Genomic DNA, 17,507 nt, shown 5'->3' on the forward strand with positions numbered 1-17,507 from the left:
CTTAATCTTAAAATTCTTACATCCTGGTTCTTCTTAGACTATTTGGACTGGCTAAATGCTGTTATGTAATCAAAATGCTTTGAATTCTATCAAGTATATTAATGATAAGATTTCCGTATAAGCCATTGTGCAGATTTCTGTGTGTCATTGGAACTCCAGCAGTAGAACTAAAAGATACTGCTGCTTAGAACTGGGTTGAGGCAAGGACCCACGCAAAACAATACTCTACAGCTCTGCTTTAGATGAAGTGTGAACCATTTCCCCCTCATATGCAGTATTAGTCATTAATTGAGCCTGAATCAAACTGGAAAAGTCAAAGAGAAATGTGGAATGAGTGTAGCTGATGATAAAGAAGCCCATTTAGGAGGAGACAAAATACGCATTATAACTAAACTTTTAAGAAAAAGCAGCTGAAAGTAGCATTGTGTTCTTACATACTCCCGCACGTCCTTTCTCCACCTCTACCCAGCCCCTGTATGCTTCTTGTTTGTCGTCATGTAGTTACATGTATGTTACAGCTAGTTACATGTATGTTCCTCAGTGACTACTGGGCTACAGAACTGATGCCCGGACATCTTCGCTGACCCAGGAAGCTATGACTCTGGCTGTTGCAGAGGAAGTGGTCCTAGCCACCTGACGTTCACTGTCTGCACTTCTTCCCTAGCCATTGTTCTTTCGCTGTGAAGTGACGCCATGACCACGGCAACTCTTTTAAAAGAGGGCATTTCATTGCGGCTGGCTTACAGTTTCAGTGCCTCAGTCCCTTATCATGATGGCTGGAAGCATCTCATGCAGGCAGGTGCTGGAGAAGTAGGTAGGAGCTACATCCTGATCCACAGGCAGAGAAAGAGGCTCTGGGCTTGGCTTGAGCTTTTAGAAGCTTTTTAAAGTGTGTCAGAGTCCGCCCTCAGTGACACACTTCCTCCAACTAGGTCACACCTTCTAATCCTTTTAATTATTTCCAATAACACCGCTCCCTGGTGACTAAGTATTCAAATATATGAGCCTATGGGGGGGGGCATTCTTTTTCAAACCACCATGCCATCCCTGATTCTAGGGTAGGATGGATCTTTGTGTCAAGCATAGTTAGTTTAGAAATGGAAGGAGCCACAGCAATGGTACTAAGGGTGACAAGATTTGGCCTTGCTGGACCCCTGTTAGTATTTGTGTTCAGGACTTCATTAGGATAAGTATTGCAGATTGTTAGTGGATATGAGGTCATTTTTAGAAAGTTCTCCAGCATTACCCTTCGACAAGCCTCTGTTATTAAAGGAACATATTATGGCAGGAACCTCGGTCTCTTCTTAAATTATCCTCTTTACCTGAGAGTAAACTGGAATTTGGAAGCAGGAATCTTTTATTTCAGGCAAGGTCTCACTGTGTAGTCCTGACCGACTTGGAACTTGCTTTGTAGTCCAGGTTGTCTTTGGACTCACAGAGACTGACCTGCCTCTGCCTCCTGAGTGGTGGGATCAAAGGAGTGTACCAGGCTAGGAGGTAATTTAATAAATCTGAATATGCTTCTGTACAGGTTTTCCAGGCTAGTCAGACAGAGTTGCTGGGTTCTGACCCAATTCTGACATTAATTCTGTGACCTAAGGACAATACTTAAGTATTGTACTTAAATCTGTATATCATTTTCAGTGGTATAGATATTTTAGCAGTGTTGATTTTTCCAAAAATAAACTCCTGAAAATCTATCCATTTAGTTCTCTCTCTCTCTCTCTCTCTCTCTCTCTCTCTCTCTCTCTCTCTCTCTCTCTGTCTGTCTCAGGGTTTCTCTGTGTAGCCTGTCCTGGAACTTGCTCTGTAGACCAGGCTGGCCTCTAACTCCTAGAGATCTGCCTGCCTCTGCCACTGCCTCCCAAGTGCTGGGATTAAAGGTATGAGCAACCACTGTCCAGCCAACTATATCTTTCTTAATTTCTTTCATCAATTACTTGTAATTTTTAGTGTACCCTAATTTCATTTCCGTAGTTAAAGTTCCCATTTTGTTCTTTTTGATGGCTATCATAAATGGATTATTTTCTTAATTTCCCTCCCAGACAATTTGTTGTTGGTGTATAGAAACACACTTATGTGTTCTGGAGTGCACCTTCCTAAGCTCCGCTCACAGAGCAAGTAGAATGGCTGAAGGTACCCTATTAAGAAAATAAAATAAAGCCAGGTGTCATCCCAGCCCCCAGGAAGGGAGGCAGAAAGAGGAAGAGTTCAAGGTCAGCATAGGCTACACAGTGAGATCATTCTCTAAGTTAATTGATCAATTAATTAATCCCTAGATTCTCACAGGATCCAATTCAAAATACCAATCCATGTCAGCAGTTCGTCCTGTTATTTTTCTAAAAAACTTGCTCTTTTTATAATAAAACATTTAAAAATATTTTATTTTCTTATGTGTCTGGGTGAGTATATCCAACGTGTGTACAGGTGACCAAAAGAGGCAATGTAAAACAGAGGGACAGGTGGCTGTGAGCCACCTGACATGGATGCTGAGAACTGAACCGGGTCACCTGGAAGAGCAGTAAGTGCTCTTAACCAATAAGTCATCTCTCAGCTCCTTCCTTCCTTCCTTCTTTCCTTCCTCCCTTCCTTCCTTCCTTCCTTCCTTCCTTCCTTCCTCCCTCCCTCCCTCCCTCCCTCCCTCCCTCCCTTCCTTCCTTCCTTCCTTCGTTTGGTTTGGTTTTGGGTTTTGGTTTTTCAACACAGGATTTCTAGATATAACAGCTCTGGCTGTTCTGGAACTCGCTTTATAGACCAGACTGGACAGTGTTTAAAGTATCGAAAGAGTGCATATACTTTAATTTTTTTGAACAAGAAAACAAATAAGCTTAAGTTTCTTTGCCTCCCTACTTACCTAACAGCAGTTCCCAGAGTTCATTATGATTGATCGTAGTCTTTCTAAAACCTTGAAACACATAAAGAGGCTTTGGTTGATGAGGAGCCATACATATGATAGTGGTTTTGTTAAATCATAAGGGAGCTGAAATTTTTCTCTAGTTTAGTGGCATTGTAACCATTGTATGTTTGTGATGCACTGTGTTACTAGTGTGGGTGGTGATGTTGTATGAACTATGCTGCCAGCTGCATGGAAACACAGTAATATGATTATATGCTTAATACTAAATAGTGATAAGAGATTATTATGTTCTTGGTTTATCAATGTATCATACTGTATTGTTGTTTTAATAACACTTTTTTTTAAAAGGGCTCATTTTTGTTTCTAAAAGTGTGTGTATACACCAGGCCCTGAATGCTCTCAAGCTGAATTACAGGTGGTTGCTAGCAGCCCAATATGGGTGCTGAGAACCAAACTCGGGTCTTCTGGAAGCGTGGTGTGGGTTCTTAGTCATTGAGCCACCTCTCCAACTCCATGGAATGGACTCACAACTCTTATAAGAAGCAGGATTGTAGTGAAGCGGCGTGCCAAGTGCCCCTTCAGCTGCCTCGTGCATCTCCCAGACGCTGTGCTTGATTGCTGAATTTCTTCTAAACAGTTCAATCTCACATCTTTTTCATTGCAATCCTAGGGGGTATACCATATAGCCTACTTGTGTAAAAATTTGTACCATCTATGCAATGATAAAATTGCGTCACAGATCTCTCAGACTGAGAAGTACATATATATACATACATATATGTGTGTGTATATACATATATATATTTCTGCATATGTATCCTGAAAATATAATATTTTAATTGTGCAAAATATGCCACACTTTTATTCATTCTAAGATATATTTCAAAGTCAATGTTTATAATGATTTACATTATATTGCCTTAGGTATTTTATATCATTTATCAATGGAAAAGTATTGGCTTTAAGCAACAGAAAACTTGATTAAGGTGGTTTATGATTTATCTATTTTTATTTTACATGCATTGGTGTTTTGCCTGCATATGTATCTGTGTGAGGGTGTCAGATCTCCTGGAGTTAAAGTTACAGACAGGTGTGAGCTGCCGTGTGGGTACTAGGAATTGAACACGGGTCCTCCGGAAGAGCAGTCAGTGCTCTTAACCACTGAGCCGTCTTTCCAACCCCTAAGGCGGCTTCTGTAGTAAGAACCCTATTATACAAGAAATCTAGGGTCAGTGAAGTGCAACAATCTGATGACATTTGAAGGTCCAAGTAATTTTCAGGTTACGTCAACACCTCGGTACTGTGATAAAGATTCTATGAGATCGCTTTCTCTGCTTTGCAGTTCTCAGATAAAAGTGAGAAATTTCATGTCCTCAACATAGCTGTGTATATTCATGACACAGCAGCTCATATAGGCAGTAAAAAGACTGTTCCTCCTCGTATGCCTCCTTTTGGAGCCAAGGAGCACTTGCAGATCTCATTGCAAAAGACTTAAATACAGGTGTATGCTAAACCAATCGTTAGCAAAAGAACTGAAACCACATTGAATGCACAGGAGACTGGTTGGGCTTATGGGCTACATCTGCCCTCATTGTCTGCTTTTGCACAGACCATGAGCTATGGGTATTGTATTTTTATTTTTTATGTTTAAGAGTTTTACCTGCATGTATGTACATGCACTGAATGCATGCCTGATGCCCAGAGAGGCCAGAAGAATTCCCTGCAACTGGAGGTTTGGATGGTTATATGTGGGAGCGGGGAACTGAAACGGAGTGTCCTGAAAAATTAGCCAGCGCTTTTAACTACTGAATTCTCTCTCCAGCTCCAGGTATTGCATTTGTAAATGAGGGAAAAAATGGGAAATAGTCAATCTTACATACTTTTTGTTTGGCTTGGATTTTGTTTGTTGAGACAGATTCCCTATGTTGTTCTTGCTGCCCTGGAACTCCCTTTGTAGACCAGGCTGGCCTCAAACTCACAGAGATCTGACTGTCTCTGCCTTCTGAATACTGGCCCGTGTCTTTAGGCTCTATGTCTGTGGAGTCAACAAACCTAGGATTGGGAATATTTAACAAGGAACAATTCCATGTGTATTGAACCTGTACACACTTCTCTTGCCATTTCTTAAGTAATGATATATAACTACTTGTTTAGAGTTTATGTTGTATTTGGCAGTACAAACAATTTAGAGATGACAAGCCTTCTTGGAGGATGTGTACAGGTTACAGGCAGACACTATGCCGTTTTGCCATTTTACTTGAGCCTTCATAGATTTTTGTATCCATAGGAGCCTTAGAGGTACCATTGCAATGTGCTGTGATGCTGAAAAAGGCTTAAAAAAAAAAAAACCACGAAGTTCTGTGTCCACAGATAAAGCATCTTAAAGGATGCTATCACACTGCAGTAGCAGAGTTTAACAGTGATAGTGGGAGACCATGGGGCTCACGAACCAAAATATTTACTAATCTGGCTACTGACTGGAAAAGTTTACTCATCCCTCACTCACGGTATCCACTGGGGACACAGCGTTTTCCCGCACAAAACCATGTGGTCAGTAAGGACAAACGAAATTGAGCTCTTCCCAGAAATACTGGAAAGGAAAAATAAATGGATCAGATAGAAATCAGCACTGTCTGCTGATTTTATCTAGAACTTTCGACTGGTGGAGAGCAAATTCAGCTTAAAACGTCTTGATGCTGGAAAGAGAGCCGGTTTGCAATGCTTCAGTCTCAAGACAAGGAGTGAGGCAGTGACAGGCATAGTTATTAAACACCGTTACCTGCAAGAGAGAGCCCCTAATAACTTTGTAAGCATAGTCTTTTGCATCTGATCCCTGCTAATCTCCTCCTTTAGTGGTCCTTGACACCTCAACCGCATGATTATGATGCTCCATTCCAGGGGAATGTTTGCAATTCTCTGATCTCACTAAGACTTTTCCTAGTCTTTATTCCTGTTGTCGCTTCTACCCGGAATGCACTTCCCTCATGTCTGCCTGGCCAACTTCTTGAAACTTTAAGGCCTAACTCCAGTGTTGTTGCCTTTGAAAAATCATACAGAACATCCCTGAAGTTCCACCTTACTTTGTTATCTTTCCTAGGGTTCCCTGGAAAGAAAAGACAGGGACAAGGGCTTCCTCGCATTTATTCACTTGGTGACATGATTCCAGGGAACAAGAATTGGGGATGGGAGAATGAGAGTAAAAACCAGTAAAAAGAAAACGAAATGTGCACTACATGACAGAACACACTTCCTGTTGCAGGCAGCGGAGACCGGATCCTACTGGAGTCACAGGATCCAGAACTCAGACCGGTTTGCTCAAAGAAGAAGGGATAATGTACTACTCTTTGTCTGAGCTCTTACACTGTTACGTTTGCCTAGAGAAGAAGCCTTAGGGTAGGAAACAAAAGATACCTACTGCAGTGATCATGTGTCGTCCTGGCTCAACTGGTAACTATGGATACAAAATGGCTATGAGGTGTCTAATACAGTGTGTATTATTCAATCTGATTGTAGCCTTCGCGAGTGTGTGGCAGGGCCTTCAAGGTGGTAGGGGGCAGTGTTAGCGAAGCAGACAGTTCCTTAGTGACAGAGGAACAAGCACAGCTTTCGGTGCTGTGTTGTAATAAGAGGAGTGGGGCTGCGTCCCCGCCACCCAGTTAGCTTTTACTCTGTTGTAATAGGAGTGGCGGGCTGCGTCCCGCCACCCAGCTAGCTTTACCCAAAATAATTACACGGAAACTGTATTCTTTTAATCACTGCCTGGCCCATTAGTTTTAGCCTCTTATTGGCTAGCTCTTACATATTGATCTAACCCATTTCTAATATTCTATGTAGCACCATGAGCTGGCTTACCAGGGAAGATCTTAACCTGCGTCTGTCTGGAGTGGGAGAATCATGGTGACTCCTCATTCGGCTTCTTTTTCCCAGCATTTTGTCTGTTTACTCCACCCACCTAAGGGCTGGCCTATTGCTGTTTCGACTCAAGGCTTGGATTTTATTTATCCCCTCCTCACCACTCCCTGGTTAGGTGGCTCTTTATGTAAGCGCATGGAGCAATTCGCCTTACTGAGCGATGGTTGTGGCATTTACCCATTTATAGTTGTCATTCAGGGTGGTTGCACTGAGAATCCCACTCAGCATCACGTCCCTGGCATAAGATAATTCCAAGTTGTTCGAAGTCCTGTGAACTATATAAGTTGTGACAGAGAACAGAAATATTAAGCTACTTCTGTGGCAGTCGAGTGCATATGTACTGCCTTCCCTTCTACGTGAAAGCTTTTGTCCCTCGTTATTGGCAGGACTGGGAAGAATCTATTCCCTAGAGCATTAATCTCATACCAGGTAACCAAAGGCTATTCTGTCGTTTTATAGTAAGTAGACCCCCCCCCCCCCAGAACGGCAGCAGAAATTAGCTGTTCTGAGGCTAGGTTTCCAGTAGCCAACCATGATTTTCTCTGACAGAGCTGTTTTTTTTTTTTGTTTTGTTTTGTTTTTTTTTTTTTTTTTTTTTTTTTGCAAAAGCCAAGCAGGCTAAATAACTGACTTGAACAAGAATGTGATCAGGACCAACAAATCTCCACGACGTAAGTCTCTCACGGAGAGACGGATGTCTGTTTCCTCCTGCACTGTTGTCGCTCTGATTTATTGTTTTGCCCAGCAGTGGTGTGCACTTCTTTTGTTTGTTTTATTCTGTTTTCCCCCTATCATAATAAATCTTTGCTTTAGAATAAGGAACACAATATAAGAATTCTGCCGGTTGCTACATCAACACTACAACTTGGCATTTAGAAGTGTTGAGTTCGGGACGAATCTCCGGCTCCACTGGACCACTGTGAGGTGAGCCTGGGCCATCTGGTCTCCATGAATTCCCTCTCTGCTTGGAGGTCACGGCAGTGCTTCTGATTTCTCAGTATGATGCCAGGTCAGTCTTGGAACATCTGCACGTTTCCCTTTTCTCAATGGGCTGTCTCTATAAATGGATACACATCCCTTGGGAAACTGTTGGAGGAAGACACAGGATATGTGTTTGTGCTAGAACTCCAAGAACTTTACTCAGTTTCCCCTTCACGTGATGGGCGCCAGGTCAGAGTGTGCTTAGCTGTGTAGTGGGTAAGGGGCTGCCATGGAAACAGCAAGCGGAGGGCCTTCTGCTCACCAGCTGCCCACCCTTGGAGTTACACATGTAGGTCAAACAGCCCTCCAGTGGATGGATGCTCATTTAGCTTTCCCAGAGGCCCACGGGTCTGTTAGTCATTATCTCAGAAGCCTGTGGGCGAGACACGTGGGTTGATACTCGGGCCTTGTGGCTCATTATTGTAATTATGTCCACTTTCTGTCTGTCAAGGGCTGCCATCTGGCCTCTGCTAGTCTGGATGCTTATTGATTCATTGTTAGGCAGTCCAGTTCTGCAGCAGCACCTCTTACTGTCGAGTACAGTAGACAGCCACCACTGACTATCCCAAAGAAGTCAATGGCTCCTTCATCACGGAATTTCTACCTTAGGAATTAATATATCGATACTCTGGGCTCTTAGGAGAAATACAGTTAGGCTGTAGGCCTTAGATCTTATATTTTATTTTTTTTCCATAATCCTACTTCCTTTAACCCTCGGGCACTTTCCTTAAGTGGAGGGAGGCACTGGCAAGTTCCCTTCATCCCATCCTTGCTTCAGGTACCCTTCCCAACTGTGTATTAGCAGGAACTCAGGTGTCCTTCCTCCATCACAAAAGCCCATGTTGTCAATAATAATGTGGTCTACTTTTATATCCTGCCGTCCTCCACTTACTACTATCCAGATCTTCCTCATACCTTTGTTCAAACAAGTGATACTGTTTTTGACTGCATCAGAGGTAAGTGCAAAACCCTCAGGCAAGAGCAGACTAGTCTCTAGGCTGGTAGTTCTCAAGACTGCTTTGGGCGGGTGGGTCGAATGACCCTTTCACAGGGGTCCCCTAAGACCATCCGTGTATCTGGTGTTTACATTACAATTCATAACAGTAGCAATTTTTTTTTTGATTTTTCGAGACAGGGTTTCTCCTAGTTTTTTGGTTCCTGTCCTGGAACTAGCTCTTGTAGACCAGGCTGGCCTCGAACTCAGATATCTGCCTGCCTCTGCCCTCCGAGTGCTGGGATTAAAGGCGTGCACCACCACTGCCCCGCAACAGTAGCAAAATTAAAGTCATAAAGTAGCAACGAAAATAACTTTATGCTTGTGAGGGGGTCACCACAGCATGAGGAACTGTATTAAAGGGTGGCAGCCTTAGGAAGGTTGAGAACCACTGGTCTAGGCAAAGCAGAGGGAACTGTTTATGCCAAAAGAGCACAGGAGAATGTGTGAGTGGAAATTCCATAGGCTAAATGCTAAATGTAGTTCTGTTACCATGCAGTTCCATTTTGGGTCTGATGACTGGCACCGTTTGCTCTATGGATATGGAAGACAAACATCTCTTTAAAGGTTGCCCAGAGGTTGTAATGGTTAGCTTTGAATGCCAACGTTAAACAGCTTGAAATCTCGTGGGTAGAGAGTCTCAATGACAAATTGTCTACATCAGTTTGGCCTTTGGCACATGTATGTCAAAACATTGCATCAACTATTGAGGAGACCCAGCCCATTGTGGGCAGCACCATTCCCTAGGCAGGGATCCCAAATTGTCTAGGAATAGAGAATCGAGCTAGCACAAGCTAGCAGCGTGCCCGCATTTATTTCTCCCTGTTTTTGACTATGGATGTAGTATAGCCAGCTACTTCAAGTTCCCGCCACGGTGATTCCCCAGCAATGATCGACGATGTAGAACCAGGCACTGTAAAATGAACAGCAGACCCCTCACTTTCCCAAGCTGCTTTGGTCAAGGTGTTTTATAGTGGAAATAAAAGTAAAGCAGAGACTTTCTGCTTTCATGGCCTGGCCAGGACTGAAAATTGATTACTTGAGCCCATCTTTTCTTTTTCATCTGATTGCTCCCTTGGCAAAAGTGAGCCAATCCTCAGATCTCATCATCACCATTGCCAGGCTGCAGAGATCACTCAGGGGTTAAGAGCACTGGCTAATTTTTACATCTTAATTTAACCCATTTTTATCAATCTGTATATCACCACATGATAGTGGCTTACCAGGTAAAATTCAGCACATCTATCTCAGATCCATGGCGTCTCTCTGTCTCTCTGCCTTCCTTTTCCCAGCATTCAGTTCTATTTTCCCCGCCTACCTAAGTTCTGCCCTATCAAAAGGCCAAGGCAGTATAAACAGAAGGACCACCTACACCACTTCCAGAGGTCCTGAGTTCAAGTCTCAGCAACCACAGGGTGACTCTCAGCCATCTATAATGAGATCTGGTGCCTTCTTCTGGCATGCAGGCCTACATGGAGTCCGAATGCTGTATACTTAATAAATAAATACATCTAAAAAGTAATTACCATTGACTTCAATTTTTCAAGAACATTCCTATTTTTCTTAGTCACTATTCTATTGCTGGGAAGAGATACCATGACCAAGGCAACTCTTATGAAAGAAAGCATTTCATTGGGGGCTGGTTTACAGTTTCAGACATTTAGTCCATTATCATCCTGGTGAGAAGTTGGTGGCATGCAGGCAGGTGTTGGAGCAGTAGCTGCAAGCTACATCCTCATCCATAGACAGAGGGGAAAGCAGAGAGACATAGACTCTGGGCTTGGCACAAGCTCTTGAACCCTCAAAGCCTACCGCCAGTGACACTCTTCCTCCAACAAGGCCACATTTCCTAATCCTTTAAATAGTGGCTAGTGACTAAGAATTCAAATATTTGAGCCTATGGGAGCCATTCTTATTCAAACCACCCCACTATTGAACCTTACCCCAAAACATTTATCAATGAAAGTCTTAGTGATATGGTTGACAACATGGTTAGCCCCACCCATGTTTTCTGCCAGCTGTGGAAGGGTTCTGACAGGTGAGACATTAGTACCAGAACCCTTCTGGTGTAGGGTAGGGAAGTTGCTTCCCACTCTACTTCTACCGTCAAATGCCTTAGTCCTCCGAAAGACAGACTCTGAGACAAGCGTTTCCATATAATTGGTTTCCTTTGGAAAATGACTAAAGAGAACAACATAGGAAACGAGGGTAAACATTGGAGAAGATAGTACTCCAATGGGTGTGTTTCATTGGCACCTAAAGCTCGATCCTGCTGGGAACTTTTGAAGACCTGTATAAATTGCTCCTCGGAATTGTTAGGACAAATCACGTGACACAGAAGAGGCCACAATGATCAACCTGTTGATTCTATTCTGCATTGATCAAAGGTAGCACCAGGCCGACTCCCTGACTCTGTCCATAGGATGCCCTTGCTAAAAGTAAGTAGACAAGCTTGGCCAGACGTTCTGTGTTAGGTCAAAGAAGACTCAGGTAGAATGCAAGAGCTACTCCATCCACTGAGGCAAGGCCAAGACTGAGCACAGCCACTGTGGCACCAAAGACACAGCAAAAGGGAGCACCAGGAAAATGTGAGGAAGAAATCAAAGACGGTAGACACATGCCCACCTCCCTTGCTGCACGAACAGACTACAGCCTAGTTTTCATCCTCTGCCTACCACCTAGCTCAGATGCTAAAAATAGGAACATGGGATAGATTGGCATCGTGAGCACTGAGAAGATTTCAACACTTCTGTGGTGTTCCTGCCAAAAGCCAGATCCCAAATCTACCCATGGAGAAATGTCTGACGAACAAAGTAAGGAGCATTGCACAAAATGGTCACCTCGTGCTCCTTTCTCCCCACCCCCACCCCCAGCCCCCAACGTGACTGTTAGGAAAGACAAAGTCTGTGGAATTCATTTCACAAAAATTAAATGTGATATCTGAGCAAGGGTTTGTGTTGCTAAAACCAACATTATTGGGACAATTGGCCAACGTTGAGTCTGATCTATAGGTTAAACAGTATCTTTTACATGGATGTTTATTTCCTGCTTTGTTCCGTTATGGTTCATTTAAAGAGGTCCTTGTTTTTATGAAAATACATGATGGCATGTTAGGGGTAGGAGAACATAAATCTCTCAAATTCTCAAATAAAATGATGATAAACTTAGAATTTGAGAAAACTAAAAACCTATGAAGATATGAAGGATATATGACAGTTCTTTGAACAGATACTGTGACAAAAACTGAAATTATGTCCAAATGAAACTTAAATTTTTTTTGTTGTTGTTGTTTTGTTTTTTTTTTTTTTTTTTTTTTTTTTTTTTTTGGATTTTTCGAGACAGGGTTTCTCTGTAGCTTTTGGTTCCTGTCCTGGAACTAGCTCTTGTAGACCAGGCTGGCCTCGAACTCACAGAGATTCGCCTGCCTCTGCCTCCCAGAGTGCTGGGATTAAAGGCGTGCGCCACCACCGCCCGGCTGAAACTTAAATATTTAACATATATATATATATACACACACACACACACACACACACACATATACAAATGTGTATGCATGTATCTTTTTATCTTAAGCACCTAGCATGATGTTTACTGTCACATAGAAGACAGCATGTGTACATTTACGAAGAGATGAGAGGGGAATTGAACCAAAGCAAGGGCAGGTTTTAGCTGACTCTACACTTTCTTTTCTTTTGCTAATTTGCTTAGAAGAGTTCTTCTGCCCTAAGCCATGTATTTTCCAAAAGAAGGTGGCTTTGATCATGAATATTGGTTGAGTTAATAGACATAAGCAACCATTGGTTGCTTGTTTGTTATTTTTTTGTTAAAAATTCTATGTAGCCTGGAATCGACTGCAGTACTCACATTTGGAAAGAGGCTGAAAAATAGATCAAGAAAGTCATTTGAGCATAAGTTTCTTGATCCGTGGGTCTCAACTCCACATGGGATCACGTGACTGGATGTGATGGTTGTGAATAATTTGGCAAGAGTCAAAGGCTTCTGAACACCCCATGACCAGAATGAATTCAAAGCCAAGTGACAGGACTCTCTACACACAAGCTGCCGTGTGGGTGAGTGTTGCCGTAGGCAGCCCAGCCCAGGTGCAGGACAACTGTGTTACCAGTTGGCATGTGTGCAAACTGGTCCATGCTTATCACTACGACATTGTCTAACTATGGAAGCAAAGACTACCATCCCCCACCCACCCTCCCCAGCACGTGTCAAATCACATGTGTTTGGACTCTGTTCTTCATCTCACTGAGGGGGAAACTTACCTTCATCCTTAATAAATGGTGAACTTGTAGACACACCAAAGAATGGGGTTGTTTTTTATTTTGTTCTGTTCTGCTTGCCCTTCTCTTTTTTGAGACAGGTTCTCACACTTGTAGCCCTGGCTGTCTTGGAACTCACTCTGTGGATCAGGCTGGACTCTAATTCAGAGAGTTCCACCTACCTCTGCCTCCTGAGTGCTGGGACTAAAGGAGTGTGCCACCACAGCCGACAAAGATTGCTTTAAAATATTTCTTTATGGCCGGGCGGTGGTGGCGCACGCCTTTAATCCCAGCACTTGGGAGGCAGAGGCAGGCGGATCTCTGTGAGTTCGAGACCAGCCTGGTCTACAAGAGCTAGTTCCAGGACAGGCTCCAAAACCACAGAGAAACCCTGTCTCGAAAAACCAAAAAAAAAAAAAAAAATATTTCTTTATGATTTACTATCAGCAGATGTCTGATTTGTGAACTTGTTATATATAACCATATATCCATAGTTATGTTAAAAGTTTCTCGGTCTAAGAGGGGGTGACAGATGGCAAAAGTGAAAGAAATCCTGGCGTAGGTAAAGGCAATAAAGTTTGGATTCTCTGGAAATAAACTTAATAATATTTTTTATTAAATAAAAGAAAGAATACAGCCGGGCGGTGGTGGTGCACGCCTTTAATCCCAGCACTCGGGAGGCAGAGGCAGGCGGATCTCTGTGAGTTCGAGACCAGCCTGGTCTACAAGAGCTAGTTCCGGGACAGGCACCAAAGCTACAGAGAAACCCTGTCTTGAACAACCAAAAAAAAAGAAAGAAAGAATACAGATGACATATGTTTTCACTCTACATTTAAAGCATTTACGATATCACCTAACATCTCTTTGTTGCTCTGTAGGAAAGTCTTAACGCTGTCAGGGAGAGCTGGAAGATACCAGAAAGCCCCAAGAGCCAGTTCTAGGCACTGGGGCTTGAACGTGGTCAGTCACCTAACTTCCTTTTACATAATCCAGGGAATTCTTTTTTTAGCCATAGCTCGTTTGAGTCAGGCTCCTAAGATCACTAGAAAACCTGTCACCACCAACACACCCACAAACCGAATCCGGTGATTGTCACACTCAGGAACCTCACCACGTTGGAGATGTATTCATCCTGTTTTTTTTTTGTTTTTTTTTTTTTTATCAAACCCCAAACAAGACCTTCTTTTCATCCTCACGAGGCACTCCATGTTCAGACTCTCCCCTTTACTGGTGACTTTTCTCTTGGCTGCCTCTGTTTCGTTCACAGTTGCACTCAAGATCTGAACCGAGCCCAGCTTTTCAGTGTGACACATCATCATTTTGTGTCTTCTTTCTTACGTAACCTCTCATAAGCTGCTAACTGTGTTGGTGATAGTCAGGCAACCCGCTCTCTGTAATTCTCATATTGTTTGAACCTCGAGGCTACAATAAATCATATTGTTATATAGTATTTGTGGAGAGGTAGTGAATTTTAAAAGCATGTGACTCTCCGAGACTGCAGTTCCCGGATATTAAGAACAATGGAGAGGCAAGTAGGCTGCAACTTTGCATTGTGGGAAAGAGAAGACTCCCTGGGGACCAATGTGAACGGAGTATATTTTCTCATATGAAAAAAATCCATTATATATGATCTGCTTGTCAATCTAATTCTAAATTCAATTGCATGCTTTAAAAACTTCTAAAGTCTCCACGAAATTCAAAAGCATATATATTATTCCTTGGAAGTGATCTGCAAAATAAAAAACAAAATCCAGCCATAAGAAATATAGTTCAGACAAAAAGAAATATAAACAGTTTATACATAAATGATAAGGTCTCAACCAGGGTTATACTGAACTGTATATTAAAGCAAGGATACTATATAATATCTTATTAACAGATTGGAAAAGATTAAGAACAGACCCTCTCAGACATATATTGCTGGCAAAAATTCAAGTTAGCATAAGCCCTTTGGATGACAGTTTTTGTAGTATTTATCTAAATTTCAAACACATCTAGTCTCTGACCTGGAAACTCCATTTCTAGAAATTTGCTCTACAGATTCATCCCAGGAGCATGCAAGAGCTCGGAGTATAAAGTTATTTACTATGTCAACTTGTCACAGGAAAAATCCAAAACCACTCTAACAGTTTGTCAGTAGGGAAGCAGTTTAATATAGGACATTTGTGGCGTGAAAGTTGCACGGCAGGCACAGAACGTGAGGTGGAGAAAGCTAGATGGAAGACCACAAGGGAGGGGGCAGATTTCATGTGTGCTTAAACATCAAGTTGACAGAGAAGAGCCGGTGAGTTCTGCAAAGTGGACGATTGGTTTATTGGTTTGTTTGCTTGTTTGTGCTTGCTTGATATGGGATCTCTCTATAAACTCCAGGAAGGCCTGGAATTTACTAGATAGCCTAGGTTGACCAAACTCATGGCAATCCTCCTGCCTCAGCCCCTTGAGTGCTAGATTTACAGGTGTGAGCCACCATATCTGTGTGCAGAGTAGAATTTAAATGAGAAGAAAGAAAAGGATAATTTGTCTTAGTTACAGGGTGATAAAACACCATGATCAAGGCAGATTAAAAAAAAACTAATTTGGTTTATGATTCCAAGAGGGTTAGAGTTTATGGTGGTGGGTGGGAAGGGAGGGAGATGATTGGAGCGGCAGCTGAGAGCTCACATCTTGATCCCCAAGCAGGAGGCAAAGAACACATTGGGAATGGCATCACTCTTCAGAAACCTCAAGGCCACCCCCAGTGAGACGTCTCTTCCAACAAGGCCACACCTCCTAATCTTTCCAAACAGTTCTACCAACTGAAGACCAGGCATTCAAACATGTTAGCCTACGGTGACCATTCTCATTCAATCTGGCGCATTCCTCTCCCTGATCTGCTCCCCCCCCCCGCCCCACCCCCGTAGCCTCATGGCCATATGATAATACAAAATGCATTTAGTCCAACTTCAAAAGTTTGAATCGTCTTTTATCCTCAATACAGTTTAAAAGTCCAAAGTCAGCCAGGTGACCCACACCTTTAATTCCAGCACTCTGGAGGCAGAGGCAGGTGGATCTCTTCTGTTCAAGGCCAGCCTACTCTATAGAGTGAGTTGCTGTGGAATAATCCTTCTGTATACTTTGGGAATATATGTTGCTATGATTGGTTCAATAAACAAGCTGACTGGCCAATAGTTGAACAAGTTACAGTGAGGTGGGAAAGCCAAGTTGAGACTGATGGGATAAGGAAGGGCAGAGGCAGAGGAGACAGCAGCTAGAGAATGAGTTGGACACACAAGATGGGATGAGGTAAAAACCACAAGTCTCAGGGAAGCACAGAGATGAACAGAAGTGGGTCAAGTTGTGAGAGCTAGTTAGTAACAAGTCTGAGCTATTGGCCGAGCATTTATACTTTATATTCAGTCTCTGAGTCAGTTATTTGGGAAGCGGCTGCTGGTTATTTGGAAGCAGGTGGTCAACATAGAAAAACTCCGCCTACAGTGAGTAGGTTTCTACACAGAGGAACCTTGTTTGGAAAAACCAAAAAAAAAAAAAAGTGTTTTCTTTTTTTCAAAGTCAAAGTATCTTCTAAGACTCAAGCCACTCTCTTCACTGTAAGCCCCTGTAAAATCAAAAAGCAAAGTATGTATTTCCAGTATATGATGGCACAGCATATGCACTACCGCTCCAAAAGGGAGGGCAGACAGAACCAAAGCAAGATCCAAACGCAGCAGGACAAACTCCAAATCCTGCTGCTCCATATCTGATGTCAAAGGGCTCAGATCTTCCCTTGCAACAACATTTATATCAACACACACTACTTTTATAACAAATTAATTTAATCTCAATGCTGTGATACTACCCTCATGCATACTGCGATAGAAAACACCATTAACACTAGGGAAATGGTTTGGGTGATGAAGTCCTTGTCAGCAAGCCTGAAGCCTTGAGTTCGGGTCCCCAGATCCACATGAAAGACAGGCACAACTGTGCACATCTGTAATCCCAGCACTAGGAAGGTAAAGACAGGTGGATCCTTGGGGATAAATGGACAGCCAACCTGACCAAATCAGTGAGCTCCAGGCTTAGTGCTTCAAAAGATAAGGTGGAAAGTGATTGAGGATGACATTTTACATCTGGCCTGCATACACACAGACACACACACTCATGTGTATATGCATATGCAAACACATACATACACATATAGCACATGCATACAAAACCACAAAAAATACAACTGATTTTAGCCAGTAATGAAAATCTGCAATCTATTCTTACTATAGGTGGCATTTTAGAATGCTAATAAATTGAATTAAAGAGAAACATATATAATAGGGTAATTTCTTTTCTGTTTGTTTTTGTTTGTTTTGTTCTTCTGTGAGCTTTCATTGTGTTTCTAGGAGCCAGTCTTAACCCCGGTCGCTCCTGTGCCCTGATAGGTACTCTATTGTCTTTGCTGGCCCTATTTCTTCTCTACTTCAGTGCTCATCAGTGCCCCTTCTCTGTTGAAGCTCTCTTC

This window comes from Chionomys nivalis, chromosome 25 (genome assembly GCF_950005125.1).
Source record: "Chionomys nivalis chromosome 25, mChiNiv1.1, whole genome shotgun sequence".
Taxonomy (NCBI): domain Eukaryota; kingdom Metazoa; phylum Chordata; class Mammalia; order Rodentia; family Cricetidae; genus Chionomys; species Chionomys nivalis.